The following is a 27,393-nucleotide window of genomic DNA, read 5'->3' on the forward strand; positions in this document are numbered from 1 at the left end:
ATATTTTCTCACAGGCATTTTAGGAGCTGAAAAATAAAAGTGGGAAGGGGTCATTGTTTTTAACCTGCCCGTTTTAATCAACTGTTTCTTCTGCTATTATGCTTGTCATTGCTTATTGCTGGTTAAGAACTGATTTGTTACTTATTTATTTTTATTTCTTTTAGAAAGGGCCCACTAAGGATATCCACGAGCATTCACAATATATATATATATATATAAAATCAACTGAAACAGAAGACAGAGAGTAAAAAAGAAAACATGCTATGTCAATATATGCGTTGTCTCCTTTTGTTATGCTATTTCAGTAAACCACTTTATACACAAATTGTCTATTTGCTAGTTTCAGCCCTAATTATTATTGTCAGAACTGCCCTGGTTAGTTGGAGATGATTGATCGTTAGTTAACTACTACGCCAGGGAGTATCAAGACAAGGGTGTAAAATAAGGAAGAACTGTTTCATCTTCCCATTTATTTTATTATGTTTACCTTTAGCACACAAAATCCAGCAAGACCGAAAGGTATTTGCTCAGATTTCCCAATATTACAAGGAACCCCGTTGTTACACGGTAATAACACCAGCTCATAAAGTCACTGTCTATACCGCTTTTCTCTTTTAACTATGAAAAACAGGGAGGTGAATCCTACAGTACCCACTGATATTTTTATCGCTTTATGCATGTTGTGTACACCTAAATCTGACCAATGTACATAATATATTTGCTGCCTGGTTTTTTTCGTCTTCGACGCCAGTTTGCACAAAGTGAAGCCCTTGCAGACAATTCTCATGCTCCCCTCTCAGCCCTTGGCAACCTTCATCACAAAACCATCCTGAATGGTTTCAGAAGTTATTCAGGTCAGAGCAAATGTTGCTCGTGTTTTATCTCCCAGGAAACGCAGAAACTTTCCAAGAATGAAGTTAGAGAAGCAAAGCAAGGAGCAGGGAAATAGCTGGCGAACGGTAACCTACGGTCTCTTCACAGGCAACAAGGCCCCAGTGTCAAAGCGACAAGACCAAGGGCGCACACACACACACAGAGCTGAAAAGAAAGCTTCTTTAAACACAGCACACAAGCAGGTGGCCAAGTTCCAAAAGGAAAAGGCGTACACTGGGAAGATGCAAGGAGACATGGGCAGTCTGGAATATCTTTGCCCCTCTGCCTGAGGAAATTTAAGGAATTGCAGCCACCATCCTGCTCAGACTTTCTTACAAGGCTGTCTCAGAGGCTTTAGCACAACTTCATCCTAAGGAAAACCGAGACAAAAGCCTAAAATGCAGCTTTTTGCTTTCCTCTGCATGAGCTGCTATAAAGGGCCTTGCAAACACGTGGTGTAAATCTGAGAGGCATGTTGGAACTGGACGTCCCTGCAACTTTAATCCTCAACCAGGAGCGACCAACTGGGACCACCATAAATCCCAGGGTGCAGCCCAGAAGAAGACAAGGGCAATCCACTTCTGCACTGCTGCCCCAAAACTTGAGCTTAGCTCAAGGGAGTCTTCAAAACTACATGATGCTTGGGAGATTTGTGGCCTCATCTCCCACTAGTTTTTTTCCCCAGTTCAAAGCCGTAACACCAAGGGCATCCACATGGAGGGTCAACATAGGAGCCACCAACCATGCATTCGAAACCTCACTCCTTTTTAAAATATGCATCACATTTGTGGCACCCACTGAAAACAGGCATGGCTTCAATTGCATGGTTGTGACCACCAACTTGACTTTTTTTGACCCCCTTGCAGATGCTCCATGGGAAGATCCCAGAAGTTCTGCTGGGGGAGAGGGTGAACGCTTCTGCCCGTGCAATTTCCCCTTTTAAAATCCTCCTCTCCGCCTTCTTGGGGGAAAGCAGACTTCGGCAAAAGAGTGACTCTCGTATGGCGAGCCCTGAGGGAAATATTCAGTGGCGGTTGTGGTGAAATATAGGTGCAATAGAATTTCACAGAATTTGGACTGTTCGGAGAATGGCGTGGGTGGAATTCCATCCTTATAGTTAATCACTCAGAGCAAATACCACAGCCGGAACATAAAAAATGTAGACAGACTGCTCGCAGACTGGAAAGAGGGTGAAGCTGAATCATTTTCATTAAAAAGATAAGATCGCCCAGGATACTTTGGGAGCTGAGAGCAGCTAATACCCCTCAACTCTTCAAACCATTTATTGTTTTCTTTAATAACCACACATGCTGTTTTACACACACACATACACACCCAGGAGGGTCAACCCAAATGGGGACCTACATACCTTTTGGATTCATTACAAGTGGAAAAAATGTTAATGACTGGGAGAAGGGAAACGAAAACTGTTGCAGTCTCTTGAGGAACAAGACGGCCTCTGTTGCTTTCCAGACTGCCTCGACAGGAAATAGGAAATGCTATCAGCACTTTTATATGAGAAAAAGGTATACATTCCGGGACGGCATTGAAATAGCAGCTGGATGCTTCCGGTATGGACAGCTTTAAGCAAGCTGATTAAAGACATATGATTCCGAGGGCTGTGCCTATTTTCATCACTCTAATGTGATGAAACTTGGATAATTAGATGTGTTGATTTGGACTGAACAGAGACTTTTTCTGGTTGAACCTTTTTTCTCCCCAACCCAGTGCTCACTTTGTTCATGTTAAACTGACATTCGTATGGACAAATGACTCAAAGACATTCAAACTTCTGGACTGACTTGCAGATTCAAAGCCTTAGAGCAATCTCGTCTTTCATACTGATTCAAAAATCAGATCAGTCCCAGTTTGGACAAACATGATTATATTCTTTGGTGGAACCATTTAAGCTGTGTCTTGAGGTAGAGTCTGCTTGGAAGAACACTTTGGGAATAGTAGTCTACTTGGGAGAAATGGATTATATAGGAGCAGAGAGGCTAGAAAGTACAGGCTAGAAACCAGAAGACCGTTAGTTCTGGTCCCACTGTAGATCTGAAGCCAACTGGATGAACATGGACCAGTCCCCCTCTCTCAGCCCTAGGAGGAAGAAAGCAAGAACAATCCACTTCTGAAAATGTTGCCAAGGAGACTGACTTGAAGGCCTGAGTAGGACTTACTACCTTGTAACCCTTACTTTTCAGTATCCTGTTCTTGCAATTACCTCTGACTAGCTCTGTTTGGGAAGAAGCTAGGAGCTTGTACTAAGATTGTTCAACTGCCAGACAATTTCTAGGGCAATTTGATGGTACATGCTCTGTGCCCTCTGTGCTAATTTCAGGCCAAAGCATAACATATTTGCACCAAGACATTGTAATGGTGGTTGAAGTCTTTCACAATGTTGGGATAGTGACTGTGTACATACAGAAAGAGCAGGCCCTTGCCCCAAGATCAAATATGAATCCAAACTGATAAAAGATGGGCAAGGTTAACACAGAACTTCATATAATAGAAGATTTTAAATAAAAATCATTCATCGCAATCCAACTCCAGTGTAAATCCCATAGTTGATACCAAAGGACTGGACAATGAGACAGAGGAGTACATGGGGTTGTCATTCTTTTTGGGCATAGAACAACATGACTTTTCATCCATAAACCATTCAGATTTAAATCTCAGGCAATATTGCAGAAACCAAGATGCTACGATGGGCATATTTACATGCAGAAAACTGGTCTTTGTCTTCAGAGAAAAACAATTTTGTGCATCTGGAATTCCCCTCGGTGGGGCATTTTTCCATCCTTGTGCAATACTGGAGCTGGCATGCCAAGAGGACTGTCTCGGAGCTCCTCTGAAAGCCAGCGCGTTTCACTAGGATGGAAAGCCGAGAACCAGAGCAAGCTGGATTCCCACCACTGAGAGCACAGATTGCATCTCCTAGTGGCAAGAAGCACAACCAAAATATTTCGTTTGCCAGCTCTGCTTCGTTCTCTGAATGACAAAAGTTTACATTCACACGGCACCAGCGGCAACGTCATCTGCTTGATTAGGGGACTCGCTGCTATCCCTTGTTGGATTAGAACGGCCATATGGACGTGTGCAATGTTCTCCCTGACTTAACTTAGGTTTTGGAACTGAGATTATTGTACAGATGGTGTCTGTTGCTCGTGTCAGATGATGAACTCAAAGGCAGTTGTTAGCCAAAATCATCTCTATCCATCTTGGGGCTGCACAGTACCAATAACCTATGAGTATTGTGTGAGTTTTATTAGATAAGTATTTCACGCTGCCACTGCCACTATCTCAGTAGTTCTGCAGAAGAACTGGCATCAGTAAAACAGTGTCAACCTAGATTTGCAATAATGAAAAGCACTGTTTTCTAAAATCTTTTCATGCTCTAATCCCGTGTTTTTCAAACTTGGCAACTTGAAGATGTGTGTATTTCAACTGTTGAAGTCCACACGTCTTCAGGTTGCCAAATTTGAAAAACACTGCTGTAATTTCTCTTCTTTATATATTTTTTAAAATTCATTTTGCTCTCTGCTTTAAATACTTTAAGGTTAACACAATCTCACTGGATTGTGAATACAGCAGTGGAAGAGATGTTGGATCCTATAAAACTGTTTCTCTGCCACCAATTATTATGTTAAATCTCAGTATAGGAATTTGGGAGGATATAACCTTGGACATCTTCCAGAGAGAATTATTCAATGCAAGGTTAGATCTGTTGTCTCTGATGATGCAGCATTCATCAGAGATATTTTTGATGAGATAATCAGAATAATTGACAAGCAGGAAACAGCAGTTCTAAAACATGCTACATGATTTAGGCTGACCAGATTTATTGTTTATAATTCCTTATGATCAGGGGAGGACATCTATGGTGGCCTTCAGAACCTAACTGGAACTAGCTTTATTTTTCTGTTCTTAATTGCTTAGCTTGTACCTATAAAACACTCATGAGACAGAACCACTAAGTCCTACTAAGAGATTAAGGTATCATTCACCCCAGGGCCTGGTCCCAAAATTTAAATTCTATTAAAAACCACAGAAAGTTGACTGAAAGAAAACTCAGCCTCCCCCCCCCCCCATTCCCAGCATTAGGGGGCTTTTGTTGTAGGCAGAACTCACCAAACCAGATGGAACAAACTTAGATGTAGAAAACACGGACTGGAAAACAGGCATTATAGTCAGCAGGTGAATTTTTTAAAATTGCTGAGTTTGAGAAGTATTGTTTCAGAGGACAGACATTATGACAGAGAATACTTCTAGTAAAGAATACAGCCACAAGCCAGAAATGCAGACTCATCCTAACCCCTAGAGCAGTGTTTGTCAGACTCTGCAACTTTAAGATATGTGGACTTTAATTCCCAGAATCTGCAGTGGGGGTCAAAAAGGTCAGGATGCCAACCATAATCCAGGGCTTTGACTGTAGATTGGGGCTGCCATCTTGACTTTTGACATCTTGACATTGTCCTCTACCCCCTGCTGCAGACACCTTTGGGTAGAGGACAATGTCATGCATCCCTGTTTCTGAGAAATAGTTGTGGCCCCTGCTTGTGCTGGGACAACCCAGTTGTGCCTTTAGCTACTCTCAGACAATTGTGTATCTCTATGATTCCAGAAACAACTCTTCCTGGTTCCTGATGCTCAAAGGCTTAACTGTTGCTCAAAGGCTGAACTGAGCTCTTTGACTTGCACATCCTTTGCTCTACCACTGAACAAGGACCTTTCTCCTTAAAACACCATCCATTTAAAACTGGAATGTTGTTATCAAGGAAACAAAACTGCAAGAAAAATAGCATGAAGCTTAATAGTTTATGGATATTATACCAGTTTATTCAATGGGTATTTGTGGTTTTGCGATAAATCTTTTCTATCTGCTAACTAGGACTGCAAATCTTTTATGCAAACCACAAAAGGTCTCTCCCTAAATCATCATCATCATCGTCATCATCATTGTCATCATCATCCCCCCCCCCACATATTAATATTTTCTGGGAAATCCCCTCTGCTCTCTCTACATCCACACAGGCTAGAAATCTGCTTTTAACAATATCCAATCCACCCATTGCCCCAAAGCTAAGGTTACCAGGATGTTTTACATTTTGCTCAGTATCAAAATTGACATGGTATAATGTGGTCATGCTGCAGAGCAATACATTAATCCTTGACCATAGCAGCCTGTTGGGTCACCCAACATTCTCAGATGCAAAATGTCTCTTAGCTGTATCAAGCAACTAATTTAATGCTCCCAGAAACAGGCCCTGGTTTATACTCCAGAACAATTTAAATTCATCAGTCAGCTATATCTCTAACTGTGAGCAGAAAGCAGATAATAAAAAAGAGAGAAAGCAGATAATAAAAGAGAGAGAGAAAGGCATGTGCATGGTCTTTTTTACACAACTTTTAGTTGAGACACCATTCCATCCCAGTTAAAAACACTTTTCTAATGAACAGCATTAATCTAGGACAGATAAAAGCATTTAAAAATAAACTCCCTTTTGCTCTTCTGAATCTGTGCCCAGAAAAATACAGAGACCTCAACAGCCAGTCACCTCTAAAATAAAAAAGATTTCTCCCACATCCCTCCCCCCCCCCCGGGTTACTTCATAACAGTACGGTCACAAATCTGCGCCGAAAAAGTACCCTCTGACCCAGGAGATTATGATTTATTTGCAACTTCAAATAAGGTTTGTAAGTACAACAGTGAATGAATGAGCACAGAGCTAACCCCTCTAGTGGCATTATGTTACAACAAGGACAGCCAACACGGATCAAGGTTTCAAAACCATAACATCATAGTTTTCCAACCAATGGGAACAGCAACTTTCGGATGTCTACGGTCTTCGGTTCAGGAAAGGAACTATGGCACAGCATGCTGGGTGGGGAATTCTGGGAGTTGAAGTCCACCCTTCTGAGAGTTGCTAAGGTTGAGAAACACTGGTCTAAGCTGATCAAAGCCAGTTTCCCGTGTACCCACTGCATGCACTATTTGTGTTGAAAATGGTTGTTGTCTGGTAGAAATTCTAGGAGATATACCCCCAGCTTATCTGGAGAACTCCAGATTGGAGAACACTACTCTATAGTAATCATGATCTTGTTCTGTTTTGTCTTTTGGCTGGATTAAAGGTACGTGACTGGTATATGCAACTTCTGAGCAAAGGGCAGGGGTACTGGTTTCAGCCCTTGGAGATCTTAATTTTCCCTTTGCCCTTAGTGGAGCACCAGTCCTGCTGACCTTAAAAAGAGCTCTTATCAGCTAGAGCAGTGTTTCTCAACCTCCGAGTTGATGTCCTCGCAACTTAAAGTTGCTGAGGTTGAGAAACACAGAGATAAAGGGATATAAAAACTTAAAAGCAAGCTTAGTAGGACATGTTCAAAGAGTTACAATACAACCCTGAGGTGGTGGGGATTTTGTTTTTGTTTTTGCAGCATGGGGGCTGACCCCCTTTAATGGAAGAGCACCCCAAAATGATTGCATTTCTACCCGGCTAATTCATAACACCATCAATCTCCTTAAAAGACACAACATTCACCTAGCACAGAAAGGAGGTGTCAGCCTTCTGTGGTAATCCAAACAAGCATCACACCCAGGAGTACTAGCTCTATCTTTATTGTAAGGTTACATTAACAGAATCTTGCAAGTCTGAAAGTGCATCTCTCTCCCTTTGCCTTTACAGTCCAAGGAAGTCCTCTCTCCCACCCTCCAGTCCATCTGGGTAATGCTGAGACTACTTTTGGGGAGGTGGTGGTAACAGTTGTGCAAACGCCCAGTATCCACATCTGTTTATTGTCTATTTGATTCAGTGCCTTTGCTATAGCTGCTTTTAAGATCTCAATTCTTTTAACCTATTGCGTTTATTGTTTGACTTTTCTTATGAAGAGCTTCAAGATTTTTAATGGGAATTGCATGTGTGCGTGATAGAGGTAGGATTCGTCAGAGTGGCAGCAGTGAACCAAGGTCATTACTTATACTCCCCAATGTTACATGTGGCATATACTTCCTTCAGTAATTATCATTATGAATCCTGTTTCTACATGTCATGGGGAAAAGTGGAACTTAATCATCCCAGGACTTGGCATTTCGAGTGTGCTTCGTGCAGTTGTAGAGGAAGGGGAAGCACATAAATATTGCAAGCAAGTATGATTTGAGTGCATCAATTTTAAAACAGAATGCATGGTTTTCAGAACTAGCTAGGTATCTTCAAATACATATAAATGTATTTAATAAATGTAAGTAAATAAAAGATACATTTATTTAATAAGCACATTAACAACATCAGGCTGGCTTTCACTAGAACAGCCTCCTTTCCTAACTTAGCAAAATTAACTTTTCTTTATGCCAAATGTTCTGGAGCCACTTCTACCCTTTTGCACACTGAAAAATTCTGCTTACCTAGTCTTATAAGATGGAGAAATAATTATCAATTATAGGTAGATCTGCTTCCGCGTGCATGTCAGGCAGACCTTCCCAAAAGCAGATTTCTTTTTTATTTATTAGGTGAGGCTCCTTCTTTGCTTCACTGAGTAGTGGAGGTAAGGACAGAAAGGATGAAGGATGGGTCTGAACAAAAACTGAATGTCTCTACCAGGGACTGAAGCTCACTCCTTGTGGAGAAAGGCAAGGTAGTGCTATAACTGAAGCCTGATTTTTGCTCCTGGGAGTACTAACCTTGTCAGCTGACCAACTCTTTATTCAAAGGATGTTTTCTTTCAATAAAAAAGTGGCTTAATTGTGACTCTTGTCTGCTGGGGCTGAGAAGACGGATTCCACACCCATTTCTCTGCAAAGACGACATTCTTTCACATGTTGCCTATGACAGGTAAATGATACCTGCACGTTGAAAGCAACAACCAATTTACTTTACTTTCCCAACTGCCTGCAGGCCAAATTATTCTCAGGAACCTGAGACAGCAGCCATTTGCCTTCTGGAAACTTGACAGCCCTTGGGTGATAATGATTACCTTTCGATTAGAGAAGGTATCTCCGATATCTTCCTTACAGCAATATCATCTTGCACTAAAATTATCTGCTGTGCTTTCTGATGACCAAAGCAGATTTCGTTCAATATCTGCAATTCCAGATGATCCTTTGATGTCTGGGGCTTCTCAAACTTCAAATGTGAGAGATCTTTCAAAAGTCAGCCAATAAATGGAGAAACATTTCCAGCATTGTTTTATAATCATCCTTCCTTCCTTCCTTCCTTCCTTCCTTCCTTCCTTCCTTCCTTCCTTCCTTCCTTCCTTCCTTCCTTCCTTCCTTCCTTCCTTCCTTCCTTCCTTCCTATCAGCACTTATTTATATGGAAAGAATATATTTTAATACCAGATCCGTTGAAGTCTTAACCGGGAATAACAATCCTTTGCAGTGCTCACTTCTAGGACATTTGATGCACACGCTTTAAAAAGGAGCACATTTTTTCAGGGTTGTACAAAAGGTCTTCAGGAGGCCCCTTTATATACTATTGCTCTGAGCACATATGTCCTAGATCATGCCACTCTTCCCACGTGTGGAGCATTTTATTGCATTCTTCTCAAACATGAAGTGTGCCTTTTGTAATAATTACTTATTTTTAATATGCAGTTTGAGCTGACATTAGCAAGAAGAAGCGAGTAGGCAGGGCATACTCATTCAAAAGATGACCACGTGAAGCTGCTCCTATTTCAGTTACATGGTCTGTTCCTTTTCATACAGCTACTTTACATTTACTGCCCTGTAGGAAGGAAAAGGGGAAAGAGAGGCAGACAGAGGGCATATGGCGTCGGCGCTAACATAACTGCCTTCTTAAGACCACTTGAAAGACAGATACCTATCTTATAGGAAGCAATAGAGAGAGAGAGACATTCTTCTCGTTCTTCAGTGCCACTAATCCCATATGCCCTATGGAAAAGATTCTGAATATTTGTTTGTAATGATACTCCTGCTATCTGCTAATGTCGGTTGTAAGACAGCATGGAAGAAGTGTATCCTAAAAGTAGAAGAACGTAGGAAATAGTTCTAGCCACTGAAATTAAATGCAGGAGATTCAAGATTGATAAAGAGAAGTATGTCATGTAATAGACTTAAATTTATGAAAATTGTTATTGTCTGGCATGGTGATGGCCATTAGCTTAAATGACTTTAAAAAGAAATTGGAGAAGTAATGGAAAATGAGACTCATCCTCATCCTCCATTGTTCTGACTGCTATTTGCAACTTCCTGAATCACAGCCACTGTAACCTGTGCTATCTTCCACTGGTAGTGTTTAAAAGTGCATCAGGTTGACCACTGTGTGATTCAGCTGCTAGACTAGGTGAGCCTTTGGGTCTGATCCAGTCCCTGAGGCCTCCTTATTCTTCCCACTGATTTGCTCTCACAGCATTTCCTAACTTCTGCTCAAACAAGGGGTATGAACATGTCTGGTTTGCTGTTCTCCCTTGTTCTTGTCTAGCTGGTGTAACTTGGTAATAGCCTCCTGCATTGTGCAATACTTTGGCATCAAAAACAAAAATGTCTAATGGATCACATGGGAGCATGAAAGCAGCACCTTTCTGCAACTCCTTAAAACAGCTACATCTTTTCCTGGGACCACACAGTTGCCCTCTGGAGCTGTCACGGGATCCTGGGAAAAAGGCTGTTTGGTCTGCCACATGCTCTGATTCATCCTTTTGTCTTCGTATTCAAAGAAATACACAGCTCTAATAGCTGCCAACTTAGGGTGTTTTCAAGGGGAGGTAGATAACATTACTGGAAAATCAAGCTGTCAGTGAATACTAGTCTTTGATGGCTGTTTATTACGTCCCAAATCACAGGTGACAGGCACTGAAGACCAGCTGTTAGGAAGCATCAGTGCAGAAGAGCTACTTGTCCTCCCTCCAGGTTCATGAGCTTCCAAAATACACTGCAGAATGCTGAACCAGAAGGCCTCTGGCCCCATCCAACAGGTCTCTCTTTTTACAGGGCTTAGATAAGGAGAAACAGGTTCAACCCAACCAAGATGCTATTAATCCAGATGGCAGCTAATTCTAGGATCATATCAACTTTGACTCTGGACAGAGCTCTGCTCCCCCCAAAAGAACAAGACTGCCAACTGGGGGTCTTCCTGGACTCATGGCTTCTTCTGGAAGAACAGGTACAGGCTGTGACCAGGAAGGTCTTTGCCCACCTGTAGCTGATGTGCCATTTCTGGAAGCCCTGCTTGCTTCTTGTCTGGATTACTGTCATTCACTTTATTATTTATTAGATTTCTATCCTGCCTTTTTTGTTCAGCAGCTGAAGGCAGGGTGCATAGCCCTCCCTCCTCTGCTTATAGGAAGACCATTCAGAAACTTCAACAGGAGCAGAACGCTGCTGTCTGCCTGATCCAGGCCACAACCATTATTGTCATGCTACACCACTTTTAGGGAGAGCTGCATTGGCTACTAGTTTTTTTTCAAGATGTCTATAAAGCCCTGTATGGCTTGGGACCTGAATATTTTGAAACCACCAATTCTGAGTAAAAGCTCCTCATGCCAGCCCCACTAGGTAGACCAGACTAGAAAATCAACTCCACAGGAAGACCAAAACTATACCTTATTGAGATAGGCTATAATAACAGAATCTTTGCAATCCTGATTGTGTTTTACCTCCTCTCCTTCTTATAGCCCAGCAAATCAGGGAGGCATTTGCCTGAACCACGTCCAAATATTATCTTCTTTCCCAAGACTTAGAGGACATTTTGGCTGTCTTTGCTTAGGTGACAGTTCTTGCATATTTCTGTTATCTCCCTTGCCCTCTATACCTCACCCATGCTTAGAAAGAGTATGTCTATGTGGGTTGTCCTCTGTCAGGATATTGGACAGGGTGGGGGCTTGGAAGCAGACATTCTCTACATGGGCTTCCTTCCTAGTTTGCCCTCAGAGACAAGAGTAGCTCCCCATGGTCTTCCAAAAACCCATTAAGACTGGCCATTGCAGAACATCTTCAGAGACCAGATGGGGTAATGTTATTGACCTGAGTGAGATGTTGCACCATGAGTGTTATCTTGTAGAATGACATGTTTATTGTAGAAGGATATCTTTATTACTCTGCCATGGTATTTATTTTATGTATTTATTTGTCAAATTTATATTGTTTCAGGGTATATTTGCTGACTTGTAAACTGCTTAAAGCTGGCTAGACTGAAGTATTATAACAGTTGATAGCATAATCTGTGAGTCATGATGTTCCACCTCAGTCAATAATTTCATAAGAGCCCCAAATGGTATAGAACTCAGTATGTTGATTTGATGAGGTTCAAATTATTATTCAACAGTAAAGAACATTGGCTGTCCTTACTATATCTCAACATGGCTTGTCCCTTGAGATTTCAATGGCCTTGACCGTATTGGCCTTTCATAAGGCTCTTAAGACTTGACTTTTCCCTTGGATGTTGGGCCAGACTGTTGAGTGAGCCGATCTCTAGAAGCATGGTAGTATATGAGGTAGCATCTTTGGTTGCTAATTCATCCTGTTATGTTGATATGTATTGTCTTCTTTTTATGATTGTTTCTATACCTCCCAGAAAACTGGGCACCCATACAAATTGAATAAATGAATGAATAAAAAAATAATGTGTCTCACAGGATTGTTGTGAGGACAACATTAACAAAAAGATCCACAGTTCTTGGAGAATAAAATAGAGAATATATCAAGTAATAATTGTTCAAGTGGTATTTGTAAAAGAGTATCCTAAAAGGTAACAACTAGCAGAGAATGAGGACTATTATAATTCAACATGTTTGCCTTAAGTTTTATAACAAGAATTTCCTGCAGTACAGAGTCATCTTGATTCCTACCACCCTTTGCAGACTTCACACAAGGCATAGCAATGCATTTCAGTTCGCCAGACATTCCACCTCTTAGGATCATGCTTACAGAAGAACTCACAGACACAACAATGATTAGTTGCTTTATTGACAACAAAAAAGAAGCCATAGATTCCTGGAGCATCTGTCTCCAGCAGAACACCAAAATCAAGCCATCCATCTATCTATCCATCTCTCTCTCTCTGCTCCAGAATATAAGTGCTAGGTCTTTTCCTCCTTTTCAAGTCAACAGACTTTCAATCATTCTCTTCCTAGTGTGGAGAGTCAGAGACATCTGCTCAATGTTTTCATAATGGTTCTGTCCAGCTGAAAACCACAAGATCCAGCTTTAGTCCTTGCATCAGAAAGGTATTTCTCAGGGAGACCTTTGAACGAGGGACTCCTCTGAAATTTCTAGTAACCAGAATATATGAATCTATTCAGCAATTTCTTGTAGATATAATCTAAGAAAGGGCAGGGTGGTTCAAGCAAATATAAACAGTCTATTGAATGAAAGTAGACTTCTGGACTACAGGTAGTCCTTGACTTATGACCACAATTGGGACCGGAACTTCCATCACTAAGCAATGCGGTTGTTAAGTGAGTCATGCTCGATTTTATGACCTTTCTCGCCACAGTCATTAAGCAAATAACCACGGTCATTAAACAAATCATGCGGTCATTAAGCAAATCCAGCTTCCTCTATTGACTTTGCTTGTTGGAAGCCCCCTGGGAAGGTCGCAAATGGCAATCACATAACCCCTGGGATGCTGCAACTATCGTAAATACATGCCAGTTGCAAAGCACCCGAATTTTGATCACGTGACCATGGGGACACTGAAACGGTTGTAAGTACGAGGATTGATCATAAGTCACTTTCTTCAGTGCCATCGTAACTTCAAATGGTCATAAGTCGAGGACTGCTTGTACCTAAATTTCAGTATATTTTAAAGCTGCTCATTTTGTCCTTCTAGATTTTCACATTATGAGCTGCCTTAGGTGGTTCCTTTTAGAATCCAAAGGTGGGATATTAATAGACTGCATAACTTAAATATACCGCCTTCTCTGCGGTAGCTCCCGCTCTTTGGAACATTCTGCCCCTGGAGGTGCGATTGGCTCCCACACTCCTGGCCTTCCGTAAGGCTTTGAAGACCTGGTTCTGCCACCTGGCCTGGAGTGGGGTGGGAATACCTCAAGCATGGGGATGGCTAGCCCCATAGAGGCCTTCTGCCTTCAGCCTCAGATTTTTCATCCTCTTGGACTCTCCTTCTCCTTTTTAGTAATGTTTTTAATTAAGGTTTTATGTATTTATATATTGTATGTTTTTAATGTTTGTTGTGAATCGCCCAGAGTTCCCCCATCGGGGGGAGATGGGCGGTTGAAAATTTAATAAATAAATAAAATAAATATTAAAAATCCATACATATATTACATTTAATTTATTCCTTCTAAAGGGTCTGTCCCATCTTCTAATGAAAAAAACTACTCAAAGCAGTTTATAAAAAGAAACTCATACAATCCAACTAGGAAAAGTTACTCTGAAAAACAAACGCCATTTATCCAAACATGCTAGCTGCTTTGCTCAAACAGAAAGAGAAGAACACCAACCTTGATTACAAGGGACAGGGTTGAATCTTCTTACCCAAATGCCCACATTCCAATTTAGAAAAAAAAGGCTAAACTGATTTCCCCCACCCCCCCAACAAACTATTCTTGTGCACACAGAGAGGTGTGCACATGTATAAGGGCAATTATGCAGGAGGGAGAAATCAAACGAACAACCCCATGGAAACGGTCCCCAAACTAGAAAACGTCACCTACATCTCCCTGAGTTTGGATTCAGACTTCTTTATTCCAGACTGTGTGTGGGCACAGGATAGAGGGGATGAGAGTTTTTAATAAAAAAGAAGTTTATTCTTGACAAACGGTTGCTATGGAACTCTGCTGTTGAAGAGAGATGGCATTGAGTGCTGTTCCTACTGCCGGACTCTAAAGCTGTCCATTCAAGCATACCGCTAGCATTCTTCAAATTCCTCTGACTTTGGCAGTTCAGGGCAGCAACGCCCCTCTAGACAAACCCCAGACAGGGCTTACTCCTAGGTCTCCTGGAGCAGAGCCTTTGTCCGTTTTGGATTCCCCATCAGGTGGGAGTGGGGGAAATAAAGATTTTAGGTGGGGGTGGGCCAGATATTCAGGCACAGAGGAAGAGTCTCACCAACTGGAGGGCTCAGCAGACGATTGGCTATTATTCAGGCTGTCAATTCAACAAGGAATGTTTTGTGGATCTGACCACTAACCAGTTCCACTTAAGTAAACTGGAATGCACGCTGAAACTTTCACAGGGTTTGCTTTGAGAGAAATGGAAGCAGGGCAAAAGGAAGCCTGGTGTAATAGTAGAAAGAAAACCAGTTTGATATAGCGGTTAGACAACTAAATTAGAACTTGATAGAACCAGGTTCATCCCCCCACTCTGGGCCTTTCTCCACAGCTGAGTCAGTGCAAAACTATACCAGCGTGAAATTTGCTATCCCCACTGCTTGATTCCTGTCCTGCCTCTACAGCTACTGTTTTAAGTCCCTGCAGTCTCTTGACTTCTCCAAGATCACGGGTGACAAAGCCAAACAGATTTCATTCCTCTTGAGATGGTGTTGGAATAAGGAGAAACTATTTTATATATCAGTCAGTTAAGGATGACTGAAGGCTGTCTCATTCAGGGTCTGGGGATGACATGAAGGTGACACCAGATGGATAAGAAGAGGTATCAAGTCATGAGGAGGTTTATAAATGGCATGTCTTGAGCAAGCAATGGCGGCAGGATTTGGGATGATGCCATGAATGAACACATATAACATTAATCCAACTACTGATCAACCTCATCCATCAACCAGTTTGCATATATGTATCTACAGTGGTGGTGCAGACTACAGCTTGGCTGTGCTCTCTCACAGAACTGAAGATATGAAACAGTGCAGAGAGAAGACCTTGAAAAGGACTCTAATGACCCATAATCATCATCACTTGTCATGTGCATCCCTTCTATAAATATGCTTCTGTCTAGAAATGCCACCATATATTCTGAAAGTCCTTCTTTGGACTCCCCAATCCGTGGGACCTCTATAATTAATCAGTAGTAAAGAGAAGACCAGGGGCATATTCATCATTTATACTGAGTGGGAGCAAGGGGATCTGAAGTCCAATACATTTGCTAGGGGAATAGTTATACTTTAATACACTGAAGCAACCAAAGTATCATGTCATCCAACACAGAGAATACGGATAAAACTGTAGCATTTGAAATCAGGGCACTGCAGCAATTCAAATTCAAAGGCAAATGAACATAGCATCTATCTCCAACTCCTTGAAGCAAACATAACTTTTCCCAGGTACACTTGAAAGCAGCTGTGAGATCCTGAGAGAAGATGCAGCTGCTTTAATGAGTTGCAGACAGGTGCGATATTTGTGCCACTGCTTGTCAGGTCTTAAGTATGTTCTTTATACACATGGCTTTAGCCCTTTTTTGAAACACCACCCAACCTATTTATTAAACAACAATGTAGCACTTTTTTGAATGTGCACTAGTCCTGTGTTGCATAGAAGGTCAAGAATCCAGGACAGAGATCCAGATTCTGCTAGGTAAATCTTGCTAATTCCATCACCGTTGGATGCATTATGGGTTCCTGTTTCATCCTATGCCTCTTTTCCATACCCAGTGGATGTCAGGTAGGCTATTTCTGAACATGCGTTTAGTAATTTTCCAGAAAGGTGTGATAACTTTGTTCAAAAATATCAACAGGTAACAGGCACAAAGAAGGGATTGTGACAAGCATCTGGAGAACTTCCTCCTGATTCATCCCATGCTTCCACTTTCATACCTGCTACGTGTTAGTCATGCAACTTGACAGATGGCCAAACCCACCTAAGAATCTGCCCAAACTCACCCCACTCCATGTTAGGAAGAGTCATTGGTGTTTGTTCTTCCTGCTGGCAGGTGACATTTGCAGGGTGGGAGAGAAAGCTAAGGAAACCACCAATCCCTTTCCTTAACTTGACTCGCAATAACTAAGGACAATACTAGTTATGCCAGCATACTTCTTTGCCATCTCAAAGACAAAGGACTAATTTTTTCACCTGACTGAGGAAGAGCCCGTACCAATTAATACTAGGGTTATGGTTTACATTAACTCTAATTTCTCAGGAAAAATAGACTTTACCATCACCCCTTCATGAACCCCTTTTATACAGGAATTGCTAGCATCTAACATTTGGGATGTCCATATTCAAAGCATACTACGTAATCGAGGAAAACCCTTTCACTATGGTAACGGAAAGCCTAACCCATAAATTAAGTCATGATTCAAAGTCCAGAGTCACCTAGCTTGATAAGGAGCTTGTATATGTGATACAGGGCATAATCTCCCTGAGTGTAAATCAGGGTGGAGGTGGGATGGTACAGCTGGAGCAGAGCTGAGTCTACCCATGCCCACTGAAAAAACATTGGGCTCCAGGAAAGTAGAGAAATAGGCGGCATTGTTCTTTCTTAGCCAGCTAATTTCCATCCTTGACTTCTTGTATCTTAGAAGACAAGGCTTCTAATCCTGATTAATTCAGATAGAACAACTCCTAGGCAATTCCAAAAAGATGCCAGTATCTTCCAGCAGAATAATCAATTCTTGCTCACTAGACAACTTTGCCCGGGTCATCTTATCTTGCCCCCAGGATTATTGCAAAGGTAAAATAGGGGAGTTCTCAGAAGAGGGCATTATTTTATCTAGGCTCAGAAGCTGGTTAGGACTTGCATGGAAGACCAATGGGAACTCCAGGGAGGTAGCCTAGACCGGGAAGTCAACATGCTAGTCTTTAACCGTCATAAAGTTTTGATTTGATGGGAAGTCAGCAAACCCAAAGTCAACAAACCCAGGAGAAGGCTGTGGCCAACCACTTCTGTACTGCCGGTAAAAAAACAGCATGGGTGTGCCCCAGGTGGTCACCAGGAGTGAATCTCAACTAGAAGACAACCTCATGGAGTTCCTTTGGTGAAAGATAGAGTGCAGAAGTGATTAAAAAAAAACGAAAGGGGTCAGAACCGTTATCATATGCAGATAGGCATTCACTTGTAGAGGAGGACAGAGATGGCCTTGAAGAAGATATGCAGCAGCAGTTACAAAAACACCAATGTAGCCTCGAAAGACAGGAAGGGGTGAGGAAGAAACTCAAGATTGGTCCACCTTGACTGTCAAGAGGAAGGAAGGACAGAGAAACTCTGTCAGGCTTTCAAGATTCTGTTACTAGAGCCTAAATCAATAAAGTAAAATTCTACTACTTCTTGTAGTGTCTGTTTCCTGAAGTGGGCCACCTCAAAGGACCGACGCTTGTTAACCACTTTACTATGTCTAGTAAAGTGTGTTAAGCAGCATCAGATATGTTTTGGGAGGCCTGTACATTTTAGCAATTTCAGAAAGGTAGAGAATCAGGTAAACATATTTATCTATTCTGGAGAATTCTGGGAATCGAAGTCCACACGTCTTAAAGTTGCTGAGGTTGAGAAACCCTGGTTTAAGTCACAGTCACAGTCAAGTGGGGACATGAACCTATATTACCCTGATCTGACATTCCAGCAGTTATTCACATATGTGATACATGTGCATAGAATTTTAACTCTCTTAATTGTCAGTTATTAAAAAATAAAATTGTTGAAGGCATTTAGCTATAGCTACTGTTGGCTTTCAAAATCTCAAGGAAAAAAAAGGCTGTCACTGTAATCCTATTATTTGTACTTAGAAATGGTTTTTTTTAAACAATGTTATCTGATTTATTATTGAATTTATGCCCAATTTTGTGTTTATATGAACCCTGAAGGTAGACAGCTATTAGATAAATTCTGTAGCGACATCCACAGCTATATACTATATGTGCTTGGACCATAATTCCCAGAATGCCCATGCAGTGTAGGACATAGTATCTTGGAATTCTGGGAATTATAGTCCTAATATATCAGGAAGACATTAGATTGAGGAAGGTTGGTTCACAGGATTACTCCCTAAATATCCACATTTTCCTCATTATATGAAACCTGCGGTTCAGCTAACTTACCTTCTCTCATTTTAAAACAAAAACATGTTTTTAAGAGTTATGAAAGCATATGTTGTATTCTTCTATCATGTATAACCCACCTATTAATTGCACCATAACATCCCACTAACCTTAACATCAAGGCTGTAATGTTCAAAGTTAGTTACTCTTTTTATGAACAGATCAATATCATCTTTATTGGCATTTTAAGCCTCTGAAGCATGGCACCCACTCACAAATCAGCACCATTAAACTCCAAAATAAGATTTGCAAACATCTTTGTATCACATGGTAAAAATAACGCCACCTTCAAGTCAACTTCAATTTTTAGTAATCATATGAAGTATTATTTGTTTTCTGACAAAATGCAGAAGAGTTTTGCTATGGTTTTCTTCCAAGATTTTTGTCTGACTTCCCAAACTAGTCCACAGCCCTGAGATTTCCTGATGGTGTTCCATCCAAATCCTAACTAGGTTCAACCCTGCCTAGCCTTTTTGAGATCAGCCAACATCAGAGAGGTTCTGCCCCCTATTGAGGGCAACTGTCAAATACTATGTGTTTAAGTCTCTTACATTCATACTAATCTGTTCAGCCTAACTGCTTTCCTTTTATCACACACACAAGAGATAATTTAATACCATACTCCTATTTTAGCAACATTATTAATTTGTACACTCAGAGCTTTACCTGTAAGTCATTTTCAGTCGTAATGTCATTTCTGGATAATGAGACACAACAAAGGCAAGAGTGCTTCTGAGCACATGCAAATTTAGACTCCGTTTCTCCCTGAGTAACTACAACCAACACTTTATGCTCTTTGGAATACAACTTGTACTACAACTATAATACATGTTGAACTTCCAGGTTCTCTCCCTCTTTAAAAATACATTAAACCAGAAAAAAGAGAACAAAAGGCGGGGGGGGGGGGAGGCGGGGGGGAGGCGGGGGGGGGAGCAAATGAAAATGTAAGTCTGGCTTTCATAACCTTATTTTGCCTGATATGATTAAGGACTTTGTGGACCTATCGGTTGAAATGAAAAGTGTAAACATTAAAATTGAGAAGCAGCCATTATTAATTTAATAGCTTTGATCCTATACAAAGGTGGGGGAACAGTAAAGCCCCCACCCCAACAGCCATATTTCACTCCCATCCACCCATTATTTCCAGATAAGGGAACAAAATATTTTGAACCACCAGTCGTGGCCAGGCAGGACTTGAACCCGTTCATCTCCTCTTACCTGCCGGCCACAGTGATGGTAAAATCCACCACAGCCCAGACGTGATCGAATCTACTAATTGTATCTGCTAATTTGCCTCTGTTTTGGCTGCCTTGAAAAGCTAATTCACGTATAAGCAGGCGAGCCTCTCCATCGCTGCTCGGCCGCGTTAGAAAGAGTCCAGAGGAGAAAAGGGAATGTGAAGACTCCTAATTTTGAACCTACAAGTTAGCTGCTAAGCTAACAGACCCTGACACAGCTGATCTGCCGACGTGTGACTCACAGGGGAAATAAAAGAATGTGCATATTAAGAGTTAGGTCTGTGGCCGCCCAGGCAGTCCACCTTTTGTTAACCCTCTAGGCCAGTGTTGTCCAAACTTGGCCACTTTAAGATGAGTGGACTTCAACTCCCAGAATTCCCCAGCCAGCTATGCTGGCTGGGGAATTCTGGGAGTTGAAGTCCACTCATCTTAAAGTGGCCAAGTTTGGACAACACTGCTCTAGGCTTTCTGCTTTTCGCTTTAAGACACACAGCCCACGACTCAGGCCGAACTTCCTCTCTCAGGCAGCCCTTCCAACAGCTGCAACGTCTGAACCAAGCCTGTTTCGGTCTCCCTGGGACGGAAACGCCTCCCGTGCAGCCGGAACGGCTTTTGAAACCTCACCTGGATATGAGCTCAAGGGCTATTTGGAAGCCCAGGATGTTTTACCATTCTTCCTTCTCACTTTAAAACTTTAAGCAGTTTGAACAGGTGTCAACCAAATCCTCTCCCCCTCTCTCTGCCTCTCCCCATAGCTGCTCCCTGAATCAAAGTTTGCTCACCTTGCAAATTCCTTGGTCACATCCTAGCGCGCTTAGCAGCGTTCTTGAAAGAGGGGAAAGATCCCCGCCGTAGCGGTGGTCGTTTCAGGCATGTTTACGGCCCCCCCCCAAAAAAAGGGGGGAGGAAAAAGCTTAGCTCGGCGGCTGCTTCCTTCAACAGCCCGCAGCCCGAAGAGGCAGGTGGATTCGTGCAGGCGCTCCGCGCTTGGAGGGCCGCCAAGCTGGAGACTCGCATAGCTCAGGGCTCAAATTACGCTTCTTTCACCTGCCAATTGCCGGCAAGCCTCGGCCGACCAAGGCTGCGGTGGCGGTGATGTCAGGGGGAAGCAGAGGGAGAAGCAGAAAGCAGGGCGAGTCACTCTCTGCCGCTGAGTTGGGGGAAGTCACTCGCATCACCCCCGAGAAGGAAGATGGAGGCACTTTCTAACAGCAGCAGCAGCAGCAGACCTCACAAGAGCGTAACCCGTTAAACTTTTAGCGAAGGAAGGCGAAGACTTTCCTGGTTTGCTGTTGCATCGTTTCCCGATGCGTTGCGTTTAATGACATCCTCGCTATGGTTTTGAACTGCGTTTTTGAAAGCCCCCCCAGAGCTGTTAAGGAAGTCGCGCATCAGTTTTCTAACGAAGAAATCAGTCTAGAGAAATCCCAACATTTTTTCCCTAGTGATGTCGGATTCAATCCCTCGATGCAACACAGTAGCACCAAAATTATCAATTATATTCTCCCATGGGTAGATGACGCCCTTCAAATATTTTGGACTGAAACACCCAGAATTGTGAGTGAACCCGGCTGGAATTCTGGGGATTGTAGTCCTATACCAATCCCTTGAAAAAAGGAAGCCCGGCAGTGGAAGCCTGGTAGCGCGTGGGTTTTGCACGCATGGAAATTCCCACCTTCAGGACTAAGAATCCTGTGTTTACAGTAAGGGAGGCAGGGTCCGAGCAGAGAAGGATAGAGGACAAGCAATAGAGTTGGTGTTTTGAAGACTGAACCCGTACTGTCTATTCAGATATTAAAAATATTAGTAGATTTATAAATAGTGTTTCTAAAGAAGATAAAGAGCTAGCACCAGTCAAAAGATGGTGGTAAATTGGACTGAAGTACATGACTAGGGTGTAGCGTTGATGGCAAAAACATGCCAACCAAATAGCTGGAATTTATATGATTTTTAATACTACGGTAACACTGTTTATTTTTCTACGCCACCTTATTGTTTGCAGTTTTGCAGTTGTGATTCAAGTTTCATGGTTCTTTCTTTTTTAATTTCTTCCTCCCTCTCCTCCCTTCTTTCATCCCTTCCTGCCTGCCTGCCTGCCTGCCATTTTCTTTCCCTGTCTTTCTCTTTCCTTCCTTCCTTCTTTCCTTCCTTCTTCGACTTTTATGTTTTACATTTTAAGCTGCCTGTATTGTTTTCCCCCATTCTTTTGAGATACAGTAAGTTACACATATTTTCTCTGAATGTATGAATGTATGTTTTGCATCAGTTTGAATTTTGTTTCATATACTGGTTTATAAAGGCATTATTTCATTTGCTTGATCAGTCCCGTGACAAAGAGGTAGCCCTTTGAAATGCATTGGGACGGATATTATATATCATAATAAAGACATTGGGTATAATAAAGAATAATTTTTCTCACGCCACTTTTTCCCTTATTTTCTGTAGGTCCAGGATGGCCTCAGTTTCTAAAACTAAAAGGGGACATATCAATGAATAAAAAATAAGGCCTTTAGAGAAGCCTACATCTGGAGGCAGATGGTTTATCTAGCTGACTCTTGAGGTTGGTCAAAAAAAATCAAGAGAGTGGTCATGACCTCATGATCAAAGCTTAATTTTTTTTTAATGTGTGTCATGCACAACACAAATAAGAAAGGGCAAGGTTTTGACCATACAGTTGCAACTGCATCTTGATTTTTTTTTTGTCTCCCCCCTCTGCAAAGATATCCTTGGGTAGGGCTCCATTTGTGAACTTGCTTCCCATTGGCCTTTAAGAGTTTTAAAACCACCATAATGGACAAAGATTCAGAAGACAGCTTTGTAAAGAACTAGCTGCAAACTTTGTGGTTATCCATGAAAAGACCTAGCTCTTCCCTGGACCACCGGAAGACTCTTAGAAAAGAAATTTTAAAAATTCCACTCTGATGTATTAGAGCAGTGTTTCTTAACCTTGGCCACTTGAAGATGGGTGGACTTCAACTCCCAGAATTCCCTAGCCAGCATGGCTGGGTGGGGAATTCTGGGAGTTGAAGTCCACCCATCTTCAAGTGGTCAAGGTTTAGAAACACTGCATTAGGGGATAAATTGGTTCTAAATGGGAATTTTCAATTGCTGGAGTCCTTCTAACTCTCTCCCTTTCATCTCAAAAAAATATATATATACGATCATCATCCTTGGGAAGATTCTTTTTCAGTTTAAAACAGCTGCCAACGAACTTGACAATTACACCCACCACCACGTTTCTAAACTGGCTTTTAACAACGTCTAATGATGTATTTTGAAAACTTAAATGTTTTGATTTCATTGTATTGCATTTTTCATCTGCTTGATTCTTGTGTGTCTTCCAGTTTGCTTTTGTGGAAAGGCTGTATCATCTGGATAGATTGGCCTGGGCTAAAAGCTTCCTGATACAAGCTCACTTTACATCGATCCATCTAAATCTTCCATGGAAGAAGGAAAAAAAAAAAAAAGATAAGAAAAAATGATTCACACCAGACCTGACAAGGTCAGGCTCCTTTGTCTAAAAGCCTATCTCAAATGCCTTTGGCCTGATTCGTTTTGCCTTTAGCCCTATCTAAAGAAAAAAGATGATTAATATTGCACAAACCTATCTCGAGCAAAACATTAGCAACTGCTGCTTAAGCAAGTTGTTCACCGCAGTGATTTTATTCATAATCACTGGAACCAAATCCATCTGCTAATTGATTTCATTCACAAAAGCAGGATTTACTGGATTTAATTTCTGGATGCTCTGGGCCAAAGCTTGCATGAAATAACATTAATGCGGTAAGAAATGGAGTGGTGGGGGAGGAGGGAGGGGCAGAGACAAGAATATGGTTTAAGAATTATTGATTTTTAAAAAATAAAAAAACCCACCAGTGGCTTTGTGGCTTTTGAAGCACAATACATTAGCTCCTAGTAATGAAAGGGGAGAGCCCATACCTGGCTAAAGAGTGTTAAAAAGTAGCAGGGACATTTCCTTTGATTTGGAGAGAAGCTCTCCTAAAGACTTTCTGAAAAGTCTTTCCCTGGCACTATTTAGGAAACCCTGTTTAGAAAACTAAAAAGGCCAGAATTAGGTACCTCGTTTGGCCAGTGAACAATTGGAACTCCTAAGAACAAAGTGGCTGCCATGCGAAGTGGTTGGCCTCTATGGAATAGGAGTTGGCCCCCTAGCTGGCTTCGTTCCACTAGCCTTTAAAACCTGGGTATCCCCCCAGGTCTTGGGTTAGGTTGGGTGGTGGGCCCTTGGTGGGGATGCTTGAGGTGGTGTTGGGTTTCTTCCTTCCAAATGTCCACCATTTTCTTTTCTTGTTGAACTGTTGTTCATTTGTTTTGAATATTGTATGCTGCCTAGAGTCACTGTGGAGTCAGGTGGCCTTACAAACTGAATGATAAATAATAGCACTCACAAAATGGCTGTCTCAGTGACATGATAAAAGGGCAAGGTGTACAGTGGCTTTCCATAGGTTCCATCTAGGGCTTAGGATGCTCCCTTCCATCAGCCATGTTAACAACTGCATCCTATCTCAGAATTAGAAACTAAAACATTTGCTTTCAGATTTAGGCTTCTGTTTGTTCTTAACCACTCAACACGTTGCCATCACCCCTCTTCAAGTTACCTGAAGATGGAGCAAAATTGTTCAGAGATGTTCCAGAAGACAAGCACAAGGAACAAGGGGTTTAAATGACACCGAAATATAGTTTTGTTGCACATCAGGAAAGATTTCCTAACGACAAGGCCTGTTGAAAATCAGCCAGATTGCCTTAGGAGGTGCTGGACTTTTCTTAACTGGAGGTGGGTTAAACAGGGGTTGGGTAGCCATTTATTGGGGATGTGGTAGGTTCTTGTGCTGGGAAGCAGGGATGAATTAAATGAACGTCAAGGCTCCTTCCAACTCTTACATTCTCTGATTCAAACGAGTGGGTAAAAAAGTAGATAGGTAGGCAGACAGAAAGATCAGTGAATGGTGTATTATATTGAATGTGTGAGCTTTCCTGCAGAAATCTAAATAGGTACAGCCCAGACAGAGACGTCTAGTTTACCAAACATTTACATACATACTGTGTTAAGATGCAGCCAGATAACTAGTCCCTCAGCATTCATTCATAGTACATGGAGTCCTTGGACATCCTGATTTCTTTGGGAGCATGTAGGTGCTTAAAAAACTCAAATTCTCCTTGGTTCTTGGCAAGGAGGTCCAAAGGGCAACATTGCAAGAAGATGGCAATTTGTGGAGGCACTGAAAAAAGGATCAGGGAGCTGACTGTACCTCCCTGTAACGCTTGGGAGCATTAAGGAACTGAACATCCTTAGCTCATTAGTCAGAGAGGTAACAGCCTTACACACACCTGTTCTTCTCAGCTTTCTCTTTCAGTTGACTTTACTTGCAGGAACCAAGGCCCTCATTTGTCCCCAGAAGGCACCTGAGTCACATTTACAATTTTCTGTCTACGGAAACATGTGGCTCAAGGCTGAAACTGTTTGATCAGCTTTATATTGCAGAATTATATTTGGCTCTCAGGTCATAAAAGGGTTGATGAAAGCCAGGTGCATTGTAATGGAATAAACCAAGGATTTCCCCCCACACCACCGGCGATATGCACAGACCAGAGACTTGCTGGAGCAGCGAAGAATATCCGAGGTGGTAGCAGGAAGAAGCTGGGAAGCTTGGGGTGGGTGGGCTGGTGGGAAGATGCTGAGAAGATCAGGGGGTAGGGTGCTATCTGTGACAGAAGTGGGAAGTCACTAGAAGGACAGTGGGTACACCCAAACCAGTTGTTTCCTCCTTTTAAGGGGAACACATTATTACAGTGGTACCTTGGTTCACGAACTTAATTCGTTCCACAATTCTGGTTGCGAGCCGAATCAAATTTCCCCATCAGGTTCAGTGTAAATAAGGTTAATCTGTTCTGAACCATATGTATTTTTTTTAACCACGAAAATATGAAACACAGTACAGTACAGTATGAAGAGAGAGAACACTAACCTTGCTTGAGGCGACACCAAAAAGCTTCACAGCAAGTGTCTGTCTGCGACCGTGATCTCGCCTAGAGGAAGCCACGACCACGTGTCAGAGCAGGGAAGATGGCCGCGGGTTGTGTTCGTCACCCGATGCGGAGTTTGCGAATGGAAGCAAAATTTTGCAAACGCTGCTGTTCGCGAACCGAATTGTTCGTGAACAGAAGTGTTTGTGAACCGAGGTATTACTGTATATTGGTAAAATTAAAGATGATTTAAGATGGTTTCACTCCTGGCCTGGGAGCAAGGTGAAGGTAGCCTCAAGCGGACTGGGCAGAAAAACATGTTGCAGGGTGTGGATTTTAGGTGCAAAAAGAGACGTATGCAATTTTTTTTCTGTGACAGCCCCATTATCATAGCATTCATTAGCTTAGGACAGTGTTTCTCAACCTCAGCAACTTTAGGATGGGTGGACTTCGACTCCCAGAATTCCCCAGCCAGCCATGCTGGCTGGGGAATTCTGGGAGTCAAAGTCCACCCATCCTAAAGTTGCTGAGGTTGAGAAGCACTGGCTTAGGATGTACGAAAAATGTCTTCCTGACCTAGACATCTTGTTCTTCTTTAAAATAAAGGATTGTCTACCTTTATTGCATACATCTGAGTTTTCACTGTCATTTTTAAATGCATTCTGCTGTATTAAAACATTGTAATCATCCCTTCTCTGAATGTTAGAAATGAATAAATCTTGACGAAGAAAGCTACAACTTCTAACAGTTATAAAACGAAGGGGTTCAAAACCCATGCATTAACACGGCACTAAAACACGTGCATAAAAACACAGGAAATAACTTAAAAGTTAAGTGGAATCGTTCACCTTTTTATCAGCCTTCTAAAGATTGATACTGAAGAAGTTAACTTCGTGGCTCAGGGAGACTCCAGATGAGGAGACTGCTACAATCTTGATTTCCCATCAATTCCCTACTTTTCTGTTAATTTTATTTATTTATTTATTTATTTATTTATTTATTTGAATAGACTTGTCCCCGCCCATCTCCTCACAATGGGGGACTCTGGGCGGCTAACAACAAACTAAAATCAAAAATACATAATTAAAAGTTATAAAAACCAGACTTACCAAGATAAAAAGGCTAAAAAGTCCAAGAGGCCGGTAGAGGCCACACCAGGCTGCTAAGGGGCCAGCCAATCCCATTTCTGATATCCTCCCTCCCCGCCCCAGGCCAAATGGCAGAGCCAGGTCTTCAAATCCCTCCGAAAGGCCTGGAGTGAGGGGGCCTGTCTCATCCCCGGGGGCAAGATGTTCCAAAGGGTGGGGGCTACAGCAGAGAAGGCCCGTCTTCTGGACCCCACTAATCGAAGTTCTTTTACCGCGGGGATCCGGAGCATGCCCTCTCTGTGAGATCGGGTGGGA

General features: G+C 42.1%; 1 protein-coding gene across 1 annotated transcript in view; it reads right to left on the bottom strand.

Moving 5' to 3' along the window:
• SHROOM3 (shroom family member 3) overlaps positions 1–20,980 on the bottom strand; it is a 130,312-nt gene extending 109,332 nt beyond the window's left edge. The window contains exon 1 of the mRNA XM_088133156.1: positions 20,788–20,980. The gene's annotated coding sequence lies outside the window, so the exon portion shown is untranslated. The remainder of the gene's footprint in view (positions 1–20,787) is intronic.
• Between the last annotated feature and the right edge of the window lie 6,413 nt (positions 20,981–27,393).

Source organism: Python bivittatus, unplaced genomic scaffold (assembly GCF_059951505.1).
Source record: "Python bivittatus isolate LINGU-HERP-01145 unplaced genomic scaffold, Pbiv_v1 ctg000070_np1212, whole genome shotgun sequence".
Classification (NCBI taxonomy): domain Eukaryota; kingdom Metazoa; phylum Chordata; class Lepidosauria; order Squamata; family Pythonidae; genus Python; species Python bivittatus.